General features: G+C 27.9%; 1 protein-coding gene across 2 annotated transcripts in view; it reads right to left on the bottom strand.

The window, feature by feature from the left end:
* Positions 1-26,192, bottom strand: part of LOC107437025 (alpha-1A adrenergic receptor-like) — a 60,797-nt gene extending 34,605 nt beyond the window's left edge. The window contains exons 1-2 of one of the 2 annotated variants that reach the window (XM_021148720.3): positions 25,931-26,192; positions 9,784-9,879 (exon numbers count right to left, since the gene is read on the bottom strand). The gene's annotated coding sequence lies outside the window, so the exon portion shown is untranslated. Of the gene's footprint in view, positions 1-8,081; positions 8,360-9,783; positions 9,880-25,930 lie in introns of those variants that run through there. The other variant, XM_016048889.3, reaches the window with a different exon arrangement.
* Between the last annotated feature and the right edge of the window lie 555 nt (positions 26,193-26,747).

Genomic DNA, 26,747 nt, shown 5'->3' with positions numbered 1-26,747 from the left:
ATGAAATCTTATTGATTCGAGGGAAAGGCCTTAACTTTGTTTGCTAATTAGTGTAGATAATATTCGGTAGTTAACGTACCAAGCACAAAAACGTATTTTATATTACTGTCATGTCATTAATAGATCTTACACATTTCCTTGCTTTTTAATATAATTTAACATTTAAATTTACGTTTAGTTCTCTAATGTTTTTCTATTCGTTAAATAATGTTTTCGTATTGTATATCCATTCATTAAAATCTTTATCTCGGTAAACAATTTTTAATAAATTGATATCTTTCGCAGCCACCTATTACATATATATATATAAATATTCAAACATAAATTGTAATTCTATAAATAGATTACAGCTGCATAATTAACGTTGCACTTTCATACGACATATTGGTTGTTTCTCTAGTCAAATAATTTAAATGTCAAATTATCTGTTTTCCGTGCGAAAGATTGGGTGTCTGATTGGACTGCACTTTCTCTGATCTTCTCTTTGTAGATAGGAATTTACTTTAATGTAATATCGCCCGTGGTCTTAGAGCTGAAGAAGTCCTCACTTGGTCAGGTGAATGGGGAGCGTGGTACAGAGGCCAGGTGATCTCTCCTATCTAACCACAGCCAATAGCGTCTTAGAAAAGCTCTAGTGTTAGTGTGACGTTAGCAGCCAAAAAAAAAGCATTTAACAGCTTTATGTTATTTTCTTGTGTGATTTTTAAAATTTGTTTCTCATCAGTTCTGATAATTCTTCAAAAATTATTTCCCTGTTTGTATCCTGGAAAAAGGGAAAAATTTTCTGACTAAAGGAGTAAGTGAGAGTGCTGTAACTAAGGACACTGCTTACAAAATTTGCTTCTCATCAGTTCTGATAATCCTTCAAAAATTATTTCCCAGTTTGTATCCTGGAAAAAGTGAAAAATTTGCTCACTAAAGGAGTAAGCGAAAGCGTTGTAAGTAAGGACATGGCTTGCATCTTAATTTTTAACTTCAACAATTATAATCTGATTTAATATTCAAAAACAAGTCTTAGGTACACCTTAGCTTGCATATTTGAAGTACTTTTTACAACAAAAATAAGTTTAAAATAAAAATAATTAATCCACCTAAAAAAAGAAAACCAAAAACTGGTAAAAAAAAGGCATTGTATTTTGGGACAATTTTACTTTAATCAATTTTGTGCGCCAACAAACATTTCATAATTTTAAAAGCACTAAATTAAGAAAATAAAAATTGCAGATGTATTGCAGAAAGAAAAAGAGTTCCCATTTTAAACGTACTACATTAAAATTGTCAATGCAAAATTGTAGAATGGAGCAAATGAAGGCCACACATTTAGGATACACATTTTTCCAGAGCATTTATTGAAACAAGAATATTAGAATGGGTATTTATACCAAGCTTTCTTTTTTAGAAATTACTCTTCAAATTTTATAATACAAATGCTATTATTTATAGGCGTTGGAGGAAAGAAAACATAGTTTGAAACTTTTCACAATCTTTTTAACAGATTAGAAATTTTATTAAAAGGAAGAAAGGAACTAAGAAATAAGAAATTTTAACTAAGAAATTTATTTTTGCTATGCGACAAAAAACTTTTTTTTTTTTTGAAAAAAAAAGGCTCTTATTGAAACAAAATACACGGATCAAAATTGTTTGTTATGGAATTAGTCTACTACTTCCAAAAAATCCATAATATCTCAAATAAAAGTACAAAAATTTGAACTCAAAAATACTTTTGAAATGCAACCTTTTCTGGCAACAAATTAAAATACATTCCTTTGTAGCAAAAGACATCAATCAGAGTTAATTTAACGATGTGGTGATTGTACCTTGAGACTTGTTCTAAAGTACGACATATATACATATATATATATATACAATATATATATATATCGATATAAAGTACGAATACGGCGTTAAAGTACATTCATACATCAAGTTTTTAAGATTTGAATTCTANATATACAATGTCTTACTTTAGAACATGTCACAAGGTACAATCAACACATCGTTAAACTAAAATCAAAATAATCGATGATCTAAATGAACAATCATTATTTTTTTTGATTAAAATATCTAATTATTTTTTCTTTTATAACCAAATAGAATTCAACTGAATGGTTTTGTTAATTTATATCTAGGAAATAAAATTTATAATGAAAAAAAAATTACTTTTAAGTGACGAAATTTTCTTTCTCTCTTCAAGGCAATAATTCAATGCTTTGGATGTTAACTTTTGTTCTCACGCAATTCATTGATTAAGGTCATAATTAAGAATAAAAATAATTCCATGGCATTGTCACTTATCCGAAATGCAACTCTCTCCTCAACAATCAAATATTTTACATTTATAATATTGTACCTTATAAAATACTCCATTTTCCTTATTAAATGTGAAGTCGTCATAAATACTGTATAAGTTTATTATAAATGAATAATAAATTTATTTAGACGAAAGGTAGAATGTTGTCCAGAATTCATTGTAATGATTTCCTTTTTACTAAAACTCAGTAAAACAATCATGCATTTTGATATTAATATCGCCACAAAATCAATAAACTCAAGTTAGAAAGTTTTGTTGAAATAGAATGAATTGTTCAAAATAAAAACCTATATGTAACCTTACAAGTGTCAAACTAATTGAGAAAGTCGTCTGCTAAACTTTTTCTCGTCTGCTAACTTATTGAAACAGTTCTGACTTTGTTTATGATTTTAGATACCTTGTTTCACTTTTATGAAACATTATTAACATTATTTATAATTTTAAAATACTTTTTTAACGTTATTAAAAAGCATTAACTTTCTATTTTTACAATTTTAATAAAACGTGAGTGAAGTTTCTGAACGAAATAAATTTAACTTCAAAATTATTTGTTTATACTCTCATATTTTTTTAGATTAAAATGCTTTGTTTTAAATCTTTTTTATTCAATTTTTTTAAATTTTGTTTGCGATCTGTGTCTCAAAAAACTTATACATAAGAAAATATGGAATAATGCAAAAGGTAAGACACAAGAACTAACATATTTTAAATATATAGTAAAAGATATGATTTAAACATGCCAAAAGTAAAATTTGTTTATCTGTTATCAATCTATAAAATAATAATAGAGGCTAAAAAGAATTACCGATTCATGCAATTAATATTATTGTTCATTTGATAACTATATTAATATTTAATAATTTTAATTTATATAAACTGACATATCATCATAATTATTTTGACAAAAACCATTCATACCAATATAATGAGGGGTAAATTTCGTTTTTCGGAAGTGACTAAAAAAGAAAGTACCAAGCTAAAAACAAGCAAACACCGTTTTCATTTAAAATTGTGTGTTTTTTTTTCTCGACATACTTTGGATCTACATAAAAGAAATGAATAACTTTTTAAATGTAAATGAAAATTTAAAGAGTTTGCAGATACGAGGAGGCAAATATTTTTTGTTAAGCTACTACTATTTATACTGTAGTGTTACACAAAATTATGCGTTATTTTGCGTTTTAAGTCAAATGGGCAATTCCATGAAAAAGGGGAAAAGCATTAGAAAATTTAAATAAGAATAATGTCATTATTTTGGATGTTTTCTGAATTAGAAAGGTTTGAAGTTTGTTAAATTATAATATATTTTTTTGAGAATTTAGTTTTATACTGTTGGTAGCCCATTCAACATTGGCATGTGCTTGTTCTGATTTGGGTGAAGAACATAGTCAGATTTTGAAAATCAGTAATTTAACATTATTTTCATTTCAAAATGTTCCAAAAAAATAAATATTGTTTATTGCACTTAATAGAAATATTGTGCAGTATTAAAATAAGTTTTGTTGTTAAATTCACTTAGTTATATAAATTTAAATTGAACATTAATGCATGTAACGCAAGTCACCAAAAACTAGGAAAAGTTTTAATGTGTAAAAAAGAACAAGTGATACAATAGTAAAAATAATATTTTTTCCTTCTTCGAGGCTAACACTAAATAAGCAGCAATAGTTTTCTTTTCAAATATTATTTATTTTTTGTTTTGTGCACTATTCAATGGGTGTAACGTAAGTTACCGACATGCATGCAATGCAAATTACCAATTTGAAATGAGTCTATTTCTCTTGAATATTGGCATATAAACTAGATAAAATGTATCCAGTTACAATACCAAAGCTTAAATAAATTATCACTGCCATAAGATATTAATTTTAATGAAAATCTTTGCATCAAGTTATTTAATTGGATGTTGGCATTCATATGTTTTCAAAATTGGACGAAATCTTTCGTCAAGTACCAGGAGTTTAGGATGTAGTTATAATTAGAGATGCTAATGGTAGCAAAAAGAAAGCACAAGCATGGCATCTTCTTCATTCCGTTCGAGAAATGCACCAAATGTTTATGGAAGGAAGAAAATCTAGAATGCAAAATTGGAAAAACTTAATTTTTTGAGCTCCGTCCAAAGCATGTCCTACTTAGTAGCTAATTTCCAAGAAATGTTTGTTTTTGTAAGAATCATGAAAAGTTCGGATTGACTTAGGAAGCCTTCAGCAAAATCCATAATGTTCCATCTTTCGAAATTCTTTGGAAATTTATTTTATGTTTAGAAAAAACAGATGAGTCTCTAGAGCATGAGCGGAGTGTCTAGTCTATTCTCAAAAGCTCCACAGATTAAAAACATTAAGCAGATCCACCGATTATAAGAAGGTATACCAGAAGGGTTTTTTCAGTGAAAGATATTGAAAAAGAAAATGATGAACCCAGGATAAAAGCTGGAGGTTGGTATATGGTTAGATACGAGGACATGTTATATACTGGTGTGGTAATGTCTGTTGAAGAGCAAGAATTTAAAGTAAATGTAATGGCTGCTGTGGGAATTTATTGTAAATGGCCAAAAAAAAGAGATGAAATATTCTACCAGAAGGAAAACATGGTGAAAAGAATTGAGCCCCTATACTAGTTAATAACAGAGGACTTAATAAGTTTGCAGTTATGTGTGTGAATCAAGTGGGTAAATCAAAAGTTTCTGAGTTTTCTTCATGTAAATTTTTTCTCCCTTGCACTATACTGTTTAAATATCTTAATTTGCATTTGATCATTATTGAAATAAAAGTTTGAAACAAAGTGAATTTCGTAACGTAAATTACTGTAACGTAAGTTACCCATTTAAAAAATTATATTTAGTTTATTTTTTGAAATGAAATCTTAAATCTAGGTATAAAAAATATTTAGACATGTCAGAAAAATGATACATGTAATCTTAATCATGCAGCATTTGACCAGAATTTCGCCTTCAAGCATATTGCAAATTTATGCCATTCCTATTCAGGTAACCACACTAATTTTAGATTTTTACGCTGTTTAAATTGAAAAATATGAATTATTTTAATTAGATTCCTTTTGGTTTTGATTGTAATTTTAAGAAATCACTTCATTTTAATACGTGTATTAGTATTATTTGTTTGCTTCTAAGTTCTCAGAGCAATAAAGTTTATGTGAATGTAACGTAAGTTACCGTGGAATAGCTCAAATACGTAAAGTAGAAGGTTTTCACTTTTATCCAAAGTTTCCGAGACCCCCTTAAAATCAACATGGAGTTATAAGCTGTCAAACATTCGAAATAAGTACTGAGTCTGTTAAGACGGGTAAAGCCCGGAAGAAATATATGCCATTGTTTATTTTCTTTCTTAGTATTTAATGTAATATGAGGACATGAATGTTGTTTCAAAAATGCATAGGATTGATTAACTAAGTCTGCCAAAATGGGTAGCAGACGGAAGAAAGAAATGCCAATGTTTATTTTCTTTCTTAGTATTTAATGTAGTATGAGCACATGAATGTTGTTTTAAAAAGACATAGGAATGATTAATTAAGTCTGTCAAGATGGGTAAAAGACGGAAGAAAGTAAGGCCATTATTTATTTTCTTTCTTACTAATTAGTGTAATATTTACCCCTTAATATTGAGTCTTAAAAATGAAAATCGTGAATTTTTTAGATATAGATTTTCCTTTAATTTCTACTGAGCGACAACATAGTTGGCTTTTAGTTGTTACTGTAATTTTTTTATTTCAATTCAAACAGAGTTACTTTTTTTTTGTTGCTATATTAAATATTTAATTTCTGTGTTTTCTACTAAAATTTCAGTAAATACAATTGAAAGTTAACTTCTTTTATAAATCTCTCATATTCTTAGATTTTAATAGATTTTTGGTGAGTCGCTTACCTAACATTTTAAGGATATTAAAATTTTATACTTAATTCCGGAGGGCTGATCATTTTTAAAATTGAAGCTTTTTGGCACGTTATTCAGAATATTAAATAATTAAACATTATTCTGAACCACTTAAATAAAGTTATTTAACTAATTTTATATCTTCATAGCCATATTACAGTAAAGTTTACATCTTCACTAAAAAAGTAGCTGATATAATTTTTTAAGCGATTAGGTAAACTATTCTTGCTTTAAATTATAATCACTTGCATGTGTTAATTCTGAATGCAAAATATCAATTTGTTGTGTAGTTTTTTTCTGAAACTTTGCACGAAAGCATAAAAATACAGCTTTAAAAAAATCGAATACAGTTAAAATTTCAGAACAGTTATTCACATATTTGAATTTAAAATTCACATTTTTTAAAGCTCCGTTTATTGAAGGTGTGAAAAATTAAAAGAATTAATTTATATTTTGCAAGCTGTTTGTTATATTTTTGTGTTTTATTTTAAACATCTTCAGCGCCCTTTAATATGTCTTTAAAACTGTGTCTTTTCCAGTTCATTTCAAATATTCTGATATTAATAGGTAAATTTTCTTTTCCACAAAGCAATTATACAAACCGAGAATTAAATAAATTTTGTTATCACAAATACATGTTGAATAAAAATTTAAAATTTTTCTGAAGCATTATTGAGAATGAAGAACTGTTTCTACACACATTAATCATTTGACTATATTTAAATATTATTATTAATTTGATGTGTTTCAATTAAGTGCTATTAAAGTTTAAAGTATCATTTTACGGTACACAAATATTTTATTTTTATACAGTATATTTTCTATTATAGCGTTTATTGCCATGACAAGTTTAATAAATATATGTGTTAGTATATAAACATTATTAACGGAATATATTCCAGCGAAATTTTGCAGTCTTTTCTTTGAAATTTATTCAGAATGAAAAGTTTAAAAAAATAGTTTTGTGAGAGAATTTTTTTCTCGAATTGCTAGAAATATAGCGATAGCTATTATTATTTGGGAAAAAGCAGATGAGATTAATAAGCATTTCAATTTTCCGAATTAGCATTTTCTGAACATATTAAATAATTGATGTTATTTTTAACATTTAAAAAAATATCTATACGAATAAGAAAGTAATTTTTGCATGAAAAGGAAAGAATTTAGTAAAATCAGAGTTCTGTAGCCAAAATAATAAGAAATCTGGGTACGCTCTTTTATAAAGATGCATTTATTTTATTATTTAATAAAAACATTTTCACAAAAAGTTTGTGTTTTAAAACAAAGTATGTAGTTTCCTTTTAATGCTTCATATTAAATTAAAAATATTTTTAAATTGGAAAATATAAATGAATGAAATAATTTGAAATCTTACTTTATTTTCAGTGTATATAAAATAAAAATGTATGCATATAAGATAAAAATATATGCATATAAAGTAATCGTTCTTTTTAAAAGTTTCAAAGGACTAAAATTAATAAATTAATAATGCATTTTATAAATAACAACAACTTTATAAAATTCACTCCATGATCCTTTTTAGAAACATAAACAACTTCTAAAAAATTCATCGAATTAAATGAAAATTATTAAAAAATATAATATTTTCGTATTAAAATTTTTTTTTCAAGTATCATATACGATCATTTTAAAAACTAAATTTACTGACAAAAATTAAAGTAATGCTGTGCTAACGGAGTGCTACGCTTTTTAATTAATCAGCTTTCGTTTTCTAAAACAAAAACAAGAAAATGCAAATTTCAAATTTAAAAAAATAAATATATATATATATATACGGTGCACACAAATAAATGAAATATGTGGGAGGGAAAAAAATCACCTTTTAAAGTTTTTGCAAATTATTTAAAAGCAAAACTTACTTTTGAAAGAGCCATTGGCTTAGATACTCTTTAACTGAGATGATGCATATAATAATTTATGCATACAATCCTTAAAACTAGAGAGATAATGTAAAGATAATATAGTAGTAAATGCACTTTATAAAAAGCTATATATTTGTTTGGCGCGTAACTACTCATGTTGCTACTTTCTAACCCACGGTTAATGGTTTCGCCGATCGACGCCACTGCGCCACGAAAATACCTTTCCAACACCCCTCCTCACCGGATGCAAGTCGGAAGATCCCTAAAATGGGTCTAGGTAGCCCATCGACCTCTACGGAAAATCGAAATGTAATCTCGCGTCCAGCTTACATTTAATACATTCTTTTTAAACAAATAACTCACTCAAATACAAAAATCTCTTTAATAATGCATTTATTGATTCCCTTATTTAAGGTGCATTTCAAATACTTTTTAAACATATTTCTCGTTAGATTGTGGGCGTATCATTCTTGAAAAAACAATCACTTAAATATGTTTCTATTTTTTTAGAATTTCTCCCGTGTATCCAATATTCTACATTCAATTTCTGGCATCGCTCATTTTGTGTTTTTCAAATCACATTTTCTAATTTTTAAAATTAAAAAAAAAATATTTCATTTTATATATGGCATTTCATTGGAAACATTGTATTATTTTTCTAGAAAACCTTTTTATAAGGAGATCCTCGTTGTTTAATTCTATCATTTATCGTATTTTTAAATTTTTAAAAAAAATTTTGAGAAACAATTAACAATGATGATTAATGTGTTTTAATGAGTAATAATTGCTATTAAAAAATGCAATATTTATCGTTGATACGATGGATCAGGGAGTTTTGCAGTGGGATCATCCCTCCCTCCCTCAAATTGCTCTTTGCGATGCCGGTTGCTTATAACTGTCTTTACTCTGTCTAAATTTTTCTCTATTGTATAAATAGAAACCTTATAAAATAGCTCCCCCAATTTAATCGAATTTTATTTCTCACACTTTTTTTTCTTCTCTTAAGGAAATAAAAAAGGGAAGCAAGTAAGCTTTTATCTTTTCAAGGAAAAAAGTCCAAAAATAACGTCTTTCTTTTTGCTCTATCAGAATAAAAATTTGAATGAAACCAATGAGAGGAAAATTATCTTATGTCAACCAAAGTTTAAAAATTTGATATTTTCAAAAATTAATTTACCCTTTACATTATTCTTGTCCTGCGTTGCTTCTGACTTGCTTGGTATTTACAGTTCAAAATTGTCTATTGTTTATGAGAATAGAGATTTTAATTAAGATAGCATGCTTTTTTTCATAATAATGCTAAAATGATGCAAAGGAAAAAAAATAATAATCTGCATAATAGTTAAAAATATGCAATTTAAAAATTGCCATTAACTGAAGACAATATTTAACGAAATATTACGGTACCTTTCCCTTGAAGTATTTCTTTTATTGTATTAAAAGATCTGTTTCTTCTAATAGCATATCGATGATATTTTTTTAAAAATCATATTTGGATTGGCTAGACGGAATTGAATGTACAAGTTAAAAGCTCACATGAACTGCAAACATTAGTCAAAGAAATATTGTAGAGGCTCTTTTTATGAATTTCCTTTTTGATTTACATTTCTCGTGTAAGCCGACCAGTTGTGTATACATATGTTTTTTAACCATACATTATTGGATACATTAAATATCTATGAATAATTCAAAAACTCACATGAATTGTGAACATTGTCAAAGAAATATTAAGATCCCCTTTCTTAGAAGCTTTTCTTCTTACAGAGTAAGATTCATTTTCTGCATCAGCGCAACACTAAAGAAAAAATCGATATTTATATTGTTATTGGATTAAATATAAATAATTAAGACACACTTCATTGAATTAAAGTGAAAATTTTAGAAGATTATTTTCTTGAGGTAAAAAAAAATTTAATGTATGTATCAAACTATTCATACACAAATATATATATATATTGGAAAATGGAATGATGTGATCTTAAGTGTCATTGGAAATTGATCAGTTCCACGTTACTACGATTTATATATGTATAATGATATTTACATATATTGTCTAGAAAGATATAAACACTCTCCTAGGTCAAACCCTTTCTGTCTCAATCTAGCAGACAGAATGTAAGCTCTAATTCTTAGGCCCTTACCTAAATAAAATCCTATTTTAATATTCATGTTCTTGTATCTATTTTCTGCAATCAAAGGCAATACTATAAAACTACAATCTTTGTGCTTTCAAATCTTAACATTTTAAATATTAATAGATCTTAGTAACGTTGGACTGATCAATTTCCCATGACACTAAGGATCTCATAACACATTATCACAAATTCTAAGATAATTAAATCAATAATATTACACTATGTGGTAAAGGCGAGTTGGATATAATCTCGATTTATGGATTAGATTTAATATTCAATTCTTTGCTCTCTCTCCAGGGCCCAAGTAAAGCATTCGCCACCTCGCTAAATGCGATAAAATCGTAAATTTTGCTCATAAAATTATGTTTTGGTAAAAGTATTGGAGAATTATTTTTCCACTGGAAAGAAAAATATATATTTTACCCAATCCTCAAAATTAAGTCAAAATAAATTTCTCTAAACAAATCAGTATTTTTTATTCGTATTCTGTAATGTTCGGTAGATGCACCGTATAACCAATTAGAATTGGGTTCAAATAATATAAGCCTGAACCAAACTACCGTAAAATAGCTTTCTATGGAAAAAAAATTTCATTATAAAAAATTATTAAGATTAGCATTTGGCAATGACATTCGAAAATTGGCGAATACTTTTGATATTTGGCTAATTTACTGGCAAGTAATTTGAAATCCTTAGCGCAGGCCCTAAATATATATATATATATATCCGAGAATTAAATAAATNCTCCGCAGAGGATTAAAATTGTGATGGCATGTCTTCGGATCATCCTGAGGGATGTTTCCCAAACAGTCAGCAATAGCCCATTGTGCCCTTTACTTTTTATCGTGTTTGCCTTTATTATGCTCTCTCTCTCTATATGTATATATATCTGTGTGTGTGTGTGTGTATGTATGTGTAGCATGCAGCAAACATAAAAAGCTTCTATTAATCTTTTTATGTTAGTTTCTTCGCTATAAAACAACTCCTAATTTATTATTCAAATCGAAATGCTTTCTCACACTTTTAAAAGCCACATCTTGTTCTTAAATCTATTTTTGGCCCAAGTATGCATAAATTTAAATAAAGACATTTTTCCCTTTAATCTCCGTGAGAATCACTCGACTTAGTTCATAAATCAATAGTAATTTCTAAGATTTCCCTCTTTTCCCTAAATAGAAACATTTTTAAATTTTTTGCAAGATTTTCCCTACCAGGAAGACTGATTGCTCATGAAATACACTGCACTTTTCCCTCGCCACTCAACAAAGAATGACGTAATACAATTCTATTCCTTTCATTAAAATCCTGGGTCTGTTTTTCTGCTCGGTCTGACTGCATCATTTTACAAGCCGAGCAGGATGTTTAGAACTGATGAAACGGACGCAGGATAATAATAAATGCTAAAATGCTTCTTCTAAATATAATTCAAAAATTAAAATAAAAATACAATTGACTGAATGATGAAATTGATGCTGAATTGACATTGATGTCTGAATGTTGAACTGACATTGCTCGTGAAACAGATATTATTCTTTTTAATCCTGACTAAAAGAATCTGATGCTAAAAGAAATTAAAAGAAGAGATTCTTGGGACTTTCTCTGTCATGGGTCCAGAAGTTGCCTCTACCGTTGCTGCTATGGGAATTACCGCTGGAGATTGGATTTTGTTGTTCAGTTTCACCCACCCTGTCCGAATCAAGAGTCATGGAAAGCCTTCTGCGGATTTACAGCCGGTGTCATGCTGGCGGTCGGTCTCATTGAGGGTTGATAAAAGTTCAGTCTGCGATCTCAAGTGAATATTATTCGCATGTGCACGTGTGCTGTGATATTGAATTACTATTCGAGGGTGTAAGTGTTTCATCAAAAATTGGAATGATTTATTAACCATAAAAAAAAGGTGTTTTCCAGTGTTAGTGTTCATCCACAGTAATAATTTCTTTAATGGTATTTATATAATGAATGTTTAAAAATTTGAAGAAATACGACATTTTTGAGTATTGGCGATTTAGAATAATAGACCAATTTCGATATAAATTTGGAAGGTAACACAGTTTAGAATAATGTGAAATTTGTATTCTTTACAATTCCAATTTTTTTCTATTTTAATTATACTAAGTAAGAAAAAAAAATAAAAGAGAGTTATTAATTTTTTTAAAAAAAAACTTATGGAATTATCCTTCTATAAATGATCTTTATAATTTTATATTAACACTATTTTTAATATTCTAAAATGTTTCAGATATATAGAAAAATATGCAAAAATTTAAAAGATCATTATATATTATTATTTTTTAAATAATAATGATGATCACATATCTAAAAATAAAAAAAAGTATATCTTTTTTAAAACTTTTGACAGTGAAACACTTTCGAGTTTAAATTACATGAACATAAATATTCTTTATCGCATCGTGCGTCTAAAAAATTAAAGGAAGTTTACGGAACGTACAAAATTTTAGGAAACTAATTCCCTCTTTGAATGAAAATTATATCATTCAGCACAATATTTGTTTTCTCCTCACTAATGCTCTTCAAGCAGTGAAACACTTTTACAGCTTAAATTTGAGTTGAAGTTACATGAATTCGAATGTTCGTTTTTCGTAGTAATATGGTGCGTTTAAAAAATTAAGCTATATTTTTGCGGGATAGTTTGTAAGACTTCATTTATGCTTTGAGGAACCAATATACTTATATGGATTCCATATACTTATATGCGTTATGCACAATATTTGCTTTCTCCTCATTAATGCTCTTCAGGCAGTGAAACACTTTTAAAGCTTAAGTTTGAGTTGAAGTTACATGAATTCCAATGTTCGTTTTTCGTAGTAATAGGGTGCGTTTAAAAAATTAAAGCTATATTTTTGCGGGATAGTTTGTAAGACTTCATTTATGCTTTGAAGAACCAATATACTTATATGGATTCCATATACTTCTATGCGTTATGCACAATATTTGCTTTCTCCTCATTAATGCTCTTCAGGCAGTGAAACAATTTACAGCTTAAATTTGAGTTGAAGTTACATGAATTCCAATGTTCGTTTTTCGTAGTAATATGGTGCGTTTAAAAAATTAAAGCTATATTTTTGCGGGATAGTTTGTAAAACTTCATTTATGCTTTGAGGAACCAATGTACTTATATGGGTTCCATATACTTATATGCGTTATGCACAATATTTGCTTTCTCCTCATTATTGCTCTTTAGGCAGTGAAACAATTTACAGCTTAAATTTGAGTTGAAGTTACATGAATTCGAATGCTCGTTTTTCGTAGTAATATGGTGCCTTTAAAAAATTAAAGCTATATTTTTGTGGATAGTTTGTAAAACTTCATTTATGCTTTGAGGAACCAATATACTTATATGGGTTCCATATACTTCTATGCGTTATGCACAGTATTTGCTTTCTCCTCATTAATGCTCTTCAGGCAGTGAAACAATTTACAGCTTAAATTTGAGTTGAAGTTACATGAATTCCAATGTTCGTTTTTCGTAGTAATATGGTGCGTTTAAAAAATTAAAGCTATATTTTTGCGGGAGAGTTTGTAAAACTTCATTTATGCTTTGAAGAACCCATATACTTCCAAAATAAAAATATTATCGTTATACTCAATATTAATGTTTTTCACTCTTGCATATGCTCCTTAGGCGGTGTAACACTTTTGCAAGGATTTTAATTGTATGGACTATAAAATCTTTATGCAATTACAAAGATATTGAAAGACATAGTACATTTTATAAGATATTTATAATATTTTATTATTAATAATATTTTATAAGACATAATAGTATCTTTAACTTTATATTAAAAAATTTTCTTACTTTGAATAATAATTTTACGTAATTTTTTTTCATACTTTTGTTACCATAGTTGTTTGATATTTTCAGTCACTTTATATATTATTTTTGTTGCTTTGCTTCAGGAAGTGTAATGCTTGAAAATTAAATGCAATGTTGTAAAAGGTAAATTGAAGATTTCTTTTTAAAAAATCATGCATAACAATGCATTTTTATTATTTCTCATCAATACACTGAAAGGCCTGATTGATAATACCACCCATTGTCCCACATAAAATGATCCCACTCGTAATGATCCCTCATATCCCACATATAATTTGTAAATCAGTCATAAAATATCAATGCTGCTAACATTCGGATAATAATTTAGCTTTTTTTCTTTCCGGCAACAAGCTGTTTTTCATTATGTTCGCAGTATTAATATGTATTCAATAAATATGATATTTTTGTAAATAAAATTGCAGAAAGAGATTTTTTAAAATTTTGAATACAATTTAAATTTTGATAGTTTTTTGCTCATAAAATTCAAATTTAGTTTACTTTTCTTTTCTTTTTCCATTTGAACAAGAAAAAGAGTTTTTTTTTTTGCTGAAATTTTCGAGATGATTTCTAGAGAAGTTTTATGGCTAGTATTAATGTTTTATTACATTATGTAAATTATTAAAGCCTATAAATTTGAAAGTGTCCCGAGAAAAACAGTAATTCGATAAAGTGACTTATATTTGACTACGTATTATCAACTTTTTTATTATAGAACTTGTTTTACAAAATGCCTTCAAGAGGCTATTCAGTGTTGTCATTATAACTAATGTTCAAAAAATTTTTTTTTCTTTTTTAAAAATTGGTCTTCTAAAATCTTTTATTCATCAGGGCGCTTTGCTTTCTATTATTCGCAAGTCATTTTAATTTTTTCTCTTTGATTAGAAATAGAAAAAAAAAGAGCATTCCTTTTTCGTTAGACATCAGATGTCACCATTTACTACATGGAGATTCTTCGGCCGAAGGGGCGACGACCTCTTGGACATGGGCCCAGTGCCCTACCAACCAGGCTATGCACTGATGCAAGATAAATCTGTGGAGTCACAAAGTCCTCCATGTTCCCATAACAAATCATACCTCTGGGAGTACTGATGCAGGAGTTTCCTTGTCTTCTGGATTGCGTTCAAAATTGCAAGGCTACGGAGTTGAACATTAGTAGTCGTGAACCCAAAATTGGGTCGGCTGTTCAACGACGGATATAAGACATCAGATGTCAGCATATATTTCGTCATTAAATATTAAGTTGTTAAAAAATAACAGTCATATAATTTATCGTTTCGAGTATTACAACCTATATTTTATTTTAAATCTTTAATAAAATGAGAGTGTTTTTTTTACTACATTCACATAATGTTTGAAAATTTCTCCGCAAATCAGATACATAAATAGCGGACACCAGGATCTGAAAGAAATTATTTATTTATTTATTGAAATTATTTCTTAATCTTTTTTTCCCCAATAAATGATAGGTGAACATTTTATTATAATTTTTTTCTTTTTTTTTCTTTCTGGAAAATAGATGGAAAAAAGTTTGCTTATTTATATTTTACTGGATTATATTTCTAAACATTTTCAAAATAAATATTTTTCCTTTTGAATTTAATCCTGTTTGAAATGTATATTTAACGTTTTCAAACAGGATTATCTGAAATAAAATACATAAAAGAAATAGGTTTAAAAAGTAATATTTTTCTTTTTCAAGAAATATTGTTCATTTACTTATTATATCTGTTATACATTATTATGTTATACATTGATATACATTATCTGTTATACACTGTGTTATTATTTTATAACTTAATCTTCAAGAGAAATTGTTCGGCTTTTCATCCGATTTTCCTTATTGTCTGACAAACCGAAAGACATTTTCTTGGTTTCAGTTTTATGAAAGGTGTTTATCAATGTTCGTCTAACATACAAGTTAGAAATAAATCTGAACTCTTATTAGAAGTGCCCTTTAAAGAGCTATAAGGAAGTTAATATTAGGAAAATAAAAAAGATTTTCTGGAATTAAATATACAGAAAAAACACAATAGAATAATGGTTCTCTATCTATTTTAGTCTATTTCACATTTTCAATATTGCAAGATGCTTATTCCCCCTGCAAAAACTCACAAATATATTTTTTACATTTATTATAATATAAAAAAATATAATATAATATAAATAAAATAATATAAAAAATGTAATATAATATAAATAAAATAATATAAAAAAATGTCAATAGTTAATATTAGGAAAATGAAAAAGTTTTTCTGGAACTAAATATGCTGAATAAAGCATAATAGAAAAGTAGTTCTTCACCTATATTAATCTATTTCCCTTTTTTCAGTATTGTAAGAAGCTTATTCCCCTTGCAATATCTCGCAAAATATATCTTCCATATTTATTCAGATTTTCATTATTTCTTAACATATTTTAAAAATTAAACAACAAAAGCTTATAAAATGTTGATATCACATAGTTTTCTTCTGTTAATAAACAAATTATTTTAGTGAAATTAATACTTCAACAGCTAAAATAAATATTAGTTTATCAAACCAGGGTGTTATTATTCTTTGTGTAATGGGATGCCTACGAATTCCTGGATGCACAAAGTGGCAAATTGAAAACATGGATCACTTCCTATCTATTTCTTTCATTTATAAGATAAATCAGAAACCCGAAGATAAATCGAAACAAATAGAATGGCTTTTCTGCCACTCTTGGATAAGACTTGCATAACGGTTTCATGATTATTCATTTTAGTGAAATTAATACTTCAACAGCTAAAATAAATATTAGTTTAGCAAACCAGGGTGTTATTATTCTTTGTGTAATGGGATGCCTACGAATTCCTGGATGCACAAAGTGGCAAATTGAAAACATGGATCACTTCCTATCTATTTCTTTCATTTATAAGGTAAATCAGAAACCCGAAGATAAATCGAAGCAAATAGAATGGCTTTTCTGCCACTCTTGGATAAGACTTGCATAACGGTTTCATAATTATTCATTTTAGTGAAATTAATAGAAAAATTTCTTGCGTTTTTTTGTCTGTAAATTTTATTAAAAAAATCTGTTAAATTTAAGGATACCTGTAATGTTACGAAAAGTTGAAAATATCTGATTTTTTTTAAGAAAAAAATATTCTTATAAATATGTTATTGAAAATAAATAATATATTTGAACAAGCTAAACACTTTATTCTTATTATTCCTTTCATTCGAGTCGGAAATAAAGAAGTATATTTAAAAGCATTTGCATGAAAAAAATTAATTCTCGAAGAAGGAATTTCTCAGAGTGATAAAGGAGAGCTTTAATAATTAGGTAGTGCAAAATAAAAAATGAAGAATGCTGTTAATTCGAGTGTTTATGACTATGGAGAAAAAAAATTCTTTATAGAACAAACATTTTGAAAACTGTTTATTTCATTCCTATGCGCGTCGTTGCAAAAACATTTTACGAATTTCTGATTTTATTTTTTGTTTTGTTGAGAATTTCCCTTTTAAAGAACTGTCCATCCTTTTATTTATCGTTTATTAAAATAAAGCGTAGTCTTTGTGATTAAATGAGGAATTTAGAGAGAAGTATTTTGTTTAGAAGCTTCTTATGTTACACATAAACATTTTGGTGCAGCTTACTTTTAAAACTTGTTAACGAAAAATATTTTTTAGTCACTTTGTTATTGTTAGGTTACGATTATTTCTGAAATTGAAAATAAAAAAAGAGAAATTATTGAAAAGCTATTAAATTAACGCAAACAAAGTGTTTCATAATCTCCATCTTTAACATATATTTTTTAGAATTCCTGTCAAAAATCAAACAAAAATGTACACATTAATATAATTATAAAAATATATTTCGTGCTTAGCACCCTTAAGAATTTAGTACTTCAAATGAATGCATTATGAAATTAAAGAGGCATTAAGTATCAATTTTATTTTAATATATTGAGTTTAGCAAAACTCTTAAACTAAACTAAACATAGTCGCCATTGAGGGCCTACTTTGCCCATGTCTTTCTTGATCTTGGGGTCTGAGGTACAGTGGTTAACTGATCCCCCTTAGTACTTATCTTATCGACCCTCTCAAGAGATGAAAGGCTCTTTGAACTTACAAAGAGGCAAGTAATCTTAAGAAATTGACATCTAGATGAATTGTTTGAATTATCTATCAATTGCAAATGTATACTTTTTTCGAAGTATTAATTTTTAAGTTGAAAGTATAGACCTATATTCGTAAAACTGATGTTAATTCAATTGATTAATCCATTTATTACTTGGTAGCGGGCTCTCGTGTTATATTCATCTGACTAATCTCGCATTTTCATTCTGCTTGATTATACATAAATTTTACAATGTTTATTTGAGCAAAGATAAAGTTTTGTGTCATTTTCTTCGTTTAAACATCACTCAGAATTTAATGTTTAGAAAAAACTTGGCCGTCGTTGGTATTAGATTATGCAATCATTAGAAATCTTTCCTTTAATATTTCAGACAAATGAAGGAAATTTCCTTAAAGTTAATAACAAGAAAGAGATCAAAATAATTAAATAATTATTCTTTTAACTGGTACTTAGTACATTTGAGAATTTCTTTTATGTGTGTAATTCCATTTCGTATCCTTGATGTAATGATTCTCGGTAACGCTCATGAAAAAATTTATAAATTATATTTATGATTCAATATTGATTAATTAAATGTATATACTTTATTATCACATCTGAAAACTATTCACATTCAAAATAAGTTATATGCGTTAATTTTTTAGCAAAATGTAGTCCATGCAGTTAGAATATTTATGAAACAAAGTTAAGTGAATAATTATTTTTAACGCTTCGTTATTTTGGATATTATACTTGATGCAATAAAATATTTCAAACACGAATGACAGTTTAACCAAATTTTATTTGTATATTTTCTTTTGTTAGTTGCTACTTTAAGCAGAAAAATAACAGTAAATAATGATATAATAATAAAAATATAAGTAAGAGTTTTTCCGTTTACATTTTTCAGCATTATTCCATTGACTGAAGGTATTTATTTAGGAATATCATAAAAATAGATTCGCAGTTATATTATGTAAAAATTATAAGTCGTACTTATTTTTATATTTCATATTATGTTTACACTTTATATATGTTCATACTTTATGCTTTTATATTTGTTGATATTTATATTTTTGCTGAAATACTCTGGCATTGTTATTATGAGAGGATTCAAAAGCTCGAAAAATATAATATCAAGATTATTTTTTCAAAGTTCTATATCAATTGCCGATGTAAACGTTCTATATCAATTGTCGATGAAAACGTCCTATCTAGCACAATAGGCCAAGAGAGAAAGAAAGAATTTTCTCAAAACTTTATTTCCAAACAGCAATTTCTATCTTCTTTTGATCACAAAGTATCTTAAATCATAAAACATGATTTTTATTTTGCCGAATTTCGTTTTTTTTTTTTTTTTTTTTTTTTTTTTTTTTTTTTTTTTTTTTTTTTTTTTTTTTTTNTTTTTTTTTTTAAGTCTTTCATTTAATCCCGAGCTATTTTTACCGAAACTTGACCAACTTTGTTTAAGATATGAGTGTTTCTAAGGGAGCTGAATGTTTAGTGTTGTAAATCTTTACTTTCCTATTATTTAATTGCATGATTTAATTTATTGTATGGTTTATATTATTTGCATAGTTTAACTTCTACTTCAGTTGATTAAATTCTATTGATTACCTTACATTGTTTTTGATTGTCTTTATGGCTTCTTATTGCTTTTCTCACTTTGTTTTTGGCTGTCATTTATTACTTTTTATTTCTTTTCTCCCATTATTTTTGGCTGCCTTACTAAACATTTAATTATTACAAAATCATTGCTTTTTAACACTGTTTATTATCATTATTGCTTAGATTTCTTTAGTTGGAGAATTATTATTTTATTTTAAAAAATTTGAAGGTTTGCGTAATTATTTTAAATTTACTTCACAGTTATATAAATGGTTAATTTGTTTTTGCTTTAAATTTATTTTAAGTTAAATTTTTCGCTCTTTTAAATTCTTTTTCTTAAATAAATGTACCATTTCTCCCTTTACAACAAACATTAAATTTTAAAAGATAACAGGCCTGACAATTATATACTATGAATTTTTTTCCCTACCAAGATGTTTAGATTGAAGACATCCTAACTAAAATATAATTGAAATAATTACTTTGTATCGGGTAAGATTTACATGGCTAAATTAAGTAAAATTTGGAAAAAAATATCAGGCAACATAAAATTTATAATACTCTTATGAAAAATAAATTGGAATTTTTTTATAACACACTTATGAAAAATATGTCATTAAAAGTATTTTTACAGCTTAAGATTGTTTTTCAAAATCTCTTTTTACAAATACTGAATCATTAAAAAATGGTACTGATGAGTAATTTTGAAAATAATTGCCTTTCAAAACAAACCTAATATTTCTCACTCAACCAATATTGATTGAAAGAAAATTTAAGCGAACAAATTATTAAGTTCTAAAAGAAAAAAAAGTCATCCCTGTAAAAAGTTCGATAACCCACAAGAATTTTTTCATTTACAAGCGTAAAATTAGATTTAACCCCGGTACGCCATCATGACAATAAAAATCCAGGTCTAACTGCAAATTTGTTTCTAAGAGAATATTGTAACGGATCGTAAATTAACAAATAGTTAAAATTAGTTTTAGTTCAGAATGCCTTTAAATGAAAAATTGCACGTTCTATCAATTTATATTTTATTCTAATCTTTTTTTCATCATAACTTATTATAAAAGTAATATTCTTTAAGGCAAAAGTAAAAACGAAGATAAAAAGCAATGAATAGAAATTTATTGAAATTAATTATTTCTGAAATACAGAATTATTTAACCATAACTATTTTATTTATACAGGGTGTCCCAAAAGGTCGTTTACAAACTTAACATGCTGGTCTGTCATATCATGATGAACAAGATTTACATAGGAACTTGTGTCCGAAAATTAAAACTGAGACCGGTAGAGGGCGATAAGTGCAGGTTTGGATGAGGAGAAAAAAATGATATCGATGGCGGTGTTAATATGATTTTTATTATAAAACATCATTACATCACAGCAAATGCTCAAAATTCCTTCCATTCGCCACAATGCACGTTTCACAGCGTCGGCGCATGGATTCACGAACCCGTTCAAATTGGCCAGGAGTGTCACGGACACGTGCTGCCGCTTCCGCGATCCTGGCGATAAGATCCATGTCCGATGTTACAGGTGTCTCGTACACTATGGACTTCATGTGTCCCCACAGGTAGAAATCCAGGGGAGTCAGGTCGGGGGATCGCGGCGGCCATGGGACTGGTCCGCCTCTACCGATCCAGCGATTAGGATAAATCCTATCGAGGTATTCTCGAACAGCGTAGCTAAAGTGGGCAGGCGCTCCATCATGCTGAAACCAGATGTTTCGGCGTGTAGCGGCTGGAACGTCACCCATCAGATCCGGCAAAACTCTTTCTAAAAAAATGCGATAGGTATTTCCGTCGAGGCGTTCAGGTAGAAGGTAAGGGCCAATCAACATGTCACCGATAATACCAGCCCAAACGTTTACGCTGAAACGTTGTTGATGTGCATGGGCACGTGTACATCTTGGGTTTTCATGCGCCCATACGTGCATGTTGTGCAGGTTCACGACACCATCCCGTGTAAAGCAGGATTCATCAGAAAACAAAATCCATGATGGAAAATCTGGCTGTGCGACCCGCTGTTGCAAATACCAGCGTGAGAATGCAATGCGTTTGGGATAATCGTCAGCGCACAATGCCTGTACTTTTTGGAAGTGGTAAGGGTGTTGCATGTCATCGTGCAGTATGCGCATTATGGTGGAACGAGCTACACCCAAGACACGTTCACCTTCTCGGAGACTTCTTTGCGGGTTGATGGCATACTCCTGTAGCACGGTTTCCTCTACGACAGGTGTGCGTGTAGCACGTTCTCGACCGATGTGGCTACGTGCTACGAAAGCACCTGATTCACATAATCTGCGGTGCAATCGTCCAAACAAAACATGACTTGGCTGACGTCTGTTTGGGAAGCGCTCAAGGTACGTCCGTGCCGCGGCTCGTTCATTTCCATCAGCGGCGCCTTATACGTAATGCATGTCGGCCATTTCTGCGTTACTAAACTCATTCATCCTTCTCCTTCAACGTCCACGCCTGAAATGATTGTTTTTCCCACTCTCCCGTTTTCGTGCAATTATCGCCCTCTAGTGGTCGCAGTTTTAATTTTCGGACACAAGTTCCTATGTAAATCTTGGTCATCATGATATGACAGACCAGCATGTTAAGTTTGTAAACGACCTTTTGGGACACCCTGTATAACCTGTACTCAAAATTTAAAATATGAAGAAGACTTTCTCAGAATATTTTGATGATCTAGAATTATAAATAATTATGAAAATGCCAAATAAGTATTTTATGTATTTTTTTATTAACATGATTTCAGACAACCAATAGTACCTGCTCACATTGAAGAAAAATTTTTAGGAGGGTATTTTTACTTTTGGGATTTTTTCTCAAAGAAAAGACATGAACATTTAATTTAACGATCAATCCAATAAATTTTTCTGAAATTCCTTGGAATTACGGGCACTGAACTTTTTTCTCAGAAAAGGGAGCTAGTCGTATAAATTAACGGCTATCACTCAAAATGTTACGAAAATTTCTTGAAATGTTATGAAATCAAAATTTCCCTAAAAATTTGAAATCAACCCAAACATTAAAAAAACATTTAACCATGGTTGGAATTTAGATTGAAAATGGACTCATACTTTAAATTGTAATCAAATTATATAACCTCTACTTCATTATTCAATACATAGCCAGATTTTTATCCTACACTTTTTTGAAGTAGATTGGGATTAGTAAAGCGCAACCAATTTCAAATTTCACAAATAAAACAGTGGAAATAAGTGATTTTAAATTTTGATAAAATTTAAGGAAAGCTAAGATGCATGAATGAGAATATAAATAAACAAAAAAGTTTGCAAAATTAGAACAAAAAGATATACTCCTGATACCACCGATCCTTTCCGAAAATAACCACGTTAAAATTCAAGCACAATCGAATTATAAGAAATCATTAGTCAGGATTGAAAACTGCAAAAACATGCTGCAGAAAACAATGAAGAATCACCTCCAAGTGATCAAACTGGTTTTCATCCCTAATTTAAAATAACCAGTAATATAAAAATCCCACCTCTAATGTAAATTCTGCTATTGAGTTTATTTATTATGTGTAATATTTGCATTATTCCGGGAGAAAAAAAAATTTCCTTTGTTTTTTTAACTATTTGAGAAATTTAAGAAAGATATTATGGGCATTTTACAACTAATAATAGAGAAGTTATGTTAAAAAGAAACAATTTAACAAGTTAATGAGTATTGAAGCATTATTTCCTCATTTGTTTTTCAACCTGTACAAAAAACTTAAAACACCATTTAAAATTTAACAAATCGTTAAAGTATAAATTCAATTGGAATAGAAAAGTACATTTAATATACAATATTTTCCATCGTATATTCAATAGATTTACGTTATTTAAAACAATAACATAAAGTTTATTAGAAAATTTACTATTAAAAAGAAATGTGTTAAATTTTAAGTCTTTAAAACTTATAATGATTAAGCTAATTTTTTGAAAAGTAATGAATAAAAATCTAAGTAAGTGACTTTCTTAATAAGAGTTCTTGAGAGATCTCGATTTTTTTTATTGTAAGAAAATATGATATGCTCTGAAATAAATATATTTTTTTGTTTAAAATACATATTAATCTCATTCAATAAATGTCTTATTTTATTTCAAATGAGTAAGCAGTTATGTTTTATAAATATTTTAAAATATAATATGTATTCGCATATGGAAAGTTTAAACAAAATTCTACTTATTCAAAAAGATTTGCATGCTTTTATAAGCAAATTATATTTTCTTTATTGAATTAGTTACAATTTAAATTTTTATTATAATTTTAATTTAGGCAGATAATATGCGTAAAATATAATAATTTTTGACTTCTTAAAAGGTGTGAGCGATAACGTTAACATCGAATAATTTTGAATTTCGACTGATATTTATCTTATATACAATGAATATTCATAATTTATGCGATATGTTTTTCTATTAAATAAAATTTAAACTAAAATGACTTTTTCATAAACTTTTAGCACACCAGATTTTTCTAAACAATAACTTATTGATGAAAGAAACTATCCTCGTTCCGTACGTTATGTTTTTTAGACAACCATATATTTTACGTGTAAAAAAACGGCGCTTTGATACAGAAATATTTCATAAGCACGCAATAAAATACTTACATACATAAAAAATTAGTTTAAGGTTGGATACTTACTTTAATATATATTTTTAAAACAATAACGTGGTTTTGTACATTACTTCTTTGAACGTGCAATAATCAATAAATTGTTTTTTTTAAAATCGCATTGTAGCATTAATTGCTGCAATTTGTTAAGAATATTCACCTTTCTATTTAAACCCTCATTTTTATTTGTAAATATCTGGACACAATTATTATTTCTTTGTAAATATTCTCTCAATCAACACAATGAATGTTAAGAATTGGTCCTTTTAGTAAGTATTTTTTTAAATTTATTAGTAGAAAATTTTTTCATCAATTGATGTCACTAATTCCGAAATTTTTATGATGAATTAAAAGTAAACTTAATTGTTGTCAGAGCTCAAAAGTCTAAGTCTGTGTTAAGCTCTCCTCTTTTGATATATATATATGTATATATAGCTGCTCTATTATAATAACAATCAATCTAAAAATATAAACTTTTTTTTCTTCAAAATTTTCAACAATGTGTTATTCATTTTACTTTTGTATTTATCATGAAACAAAAGGAGACACTTTATTTTTTTTAAGCTACTCACATAAATTAATGCAAATTTTCACAGTGATTTTTTCCACCACAGATATGTCACTATTTTATAAATGCTAATACGCACAACGCTTTAGAATATTCATAATTATTAAATACCTAATTATTTGGTATAAAACTTCTCCTCTATTAAATTAAAATAGTCTGTGCCTTTTTTAAAAATACAATATTAAAAAATTAAAATACACTTAGAAGTAAAAAAACGCATCTTACGGTTTAAAAAAATCGATTTCGGATATGGCCAACTTTTCTTAAGGACATAATACAAATCTCTTAAGAACATAAATATAAACATGAGTATAATATGAAATGTAAATCTCTTAAGGACATTTTTAAACATGAGTGTAACTCACAATTTATAACTATTTATAAGCATCGATACAAATTTAATCAATTTTAATTGATCAAGAAAACCGAAAATGTCAACAGTACATTGCGCTATGGATGCATATAATGCTTACTATCTTCTGGTAAAATGCTTTATTATTAATAAAGCATCTAGGTATTTGAGGTATTAAATTTTGTGAATAAAATTTGTTAAAAATTTTGAGAAAAAAAATGTATTGAGAAAGTAGGAGATAAATTTCGACTGAAAAAGCGATTACTTCCAATTTTATTGTTGTAAGTATCAGTTCTTTCTTCCTTAACAAACGAAAAACGTACAAGCAAATTTCAAAAGTATCTAAATTTAGGTAAAAGTTTATTTTTACTTTCATTGCTTCTAAAATTATTTCTATGTATGCATAGAAATATTAAAACGGAATAAAAAAGTTTGAAGCGAAATAGCTGAAATGTATTACAGACTAAAAAATTTTATAGAAGTTTTATTTTTAATCGTTTCTTTTTTTTTTAAATTACATAATAAACTAATTATCAACATATAGGATCTAATTGAATAAATTTGAAACGTTCCAAATAAAATCTATGAAATAAGAGGCTGCTCGAGAAGAGGAAATACTTACATGAGAACTTTCCCTCAAATAATATTATCTGACCTGCTTCAAAGCAAAAGATATCGCGCATGACCCGGCCACTGCGCAATTTTCGATGATGCAACATTTTTGGCGGGGGTTTTATTTCTTTTCAAATGCTAATCTAAAAAGTATTCTTTTCTATTTCTTTACTGGATGCACATCTATACTTTAAGTTCTTGAAACGAAGTTTGTTTTCGTTTTATGCTGATTAGAAGTGAACTTTTATGAAAGTCAGCATTGACATTATTGTCTGAAAAATAAGTGAAATATTAAAAAAGTTTATTTTATAAATGTGAGAAGATTCAATAGCAATAAATTGCATATAATAATTTAAAACTAAACTGCATTGTTAAGATTTTTGCATGAAATGAATACTTACTATCTTTTAAGTGTAACTTATTATCCATCGGCTAGATTTTTTATGTACTTTTAAATTAGAAAAAAAAAATGTAAAGCTAATACAGTGAGTTTAGTAGATTTGAGTTATTTCTACCTCCTTAGCCAAAAAGGGGGATTATAACACTGTAGTAAAGGGTTTCTCAAAATTGATCAAAAATTTGCCAAAATAGCTTCGAAACTAATAAGAGTCTAATTTGTATGTAATTTGTATGTATTCAAAATGAAAGCAGCATAATTTCGAATGAGGATTCACCTAAAGAAGTAGAATGCTCTAACAACCATGGCTATGCACCCCAGCCCAGGGAGAGTTATTCAGGGGCAACATGAAAGACTAACTTGAAATTTCAATGGTACAAAGGGTTGTAATTTGGAAAAATGAATATGGTAAAGATAGCAGGAAAATAAT

The sequence above is a fragment of the Parasteatoda tepidariorum genome, chromosome X1 (genome assembly GCF_043381705.1).
Source record: "Parasteatoda tepidariorum isolate YZ-2023 chromosome X1, CAS_Ptep_4.0, whole genome shotgun sequence".
NCBI classification, from domain to species: domain Eukaryota; kingdom Metazoa; phylum Arthropoda; class Arachnida; order Araneae; family Theridiidae; genus Parasteatoda; species Parasteatoda tepidariorum.
The sequence above is the reverse complement of the archived record's forward strand: the minus strand, read 5'-3'. Positions and strand labels throughout refer to the sequence as shown.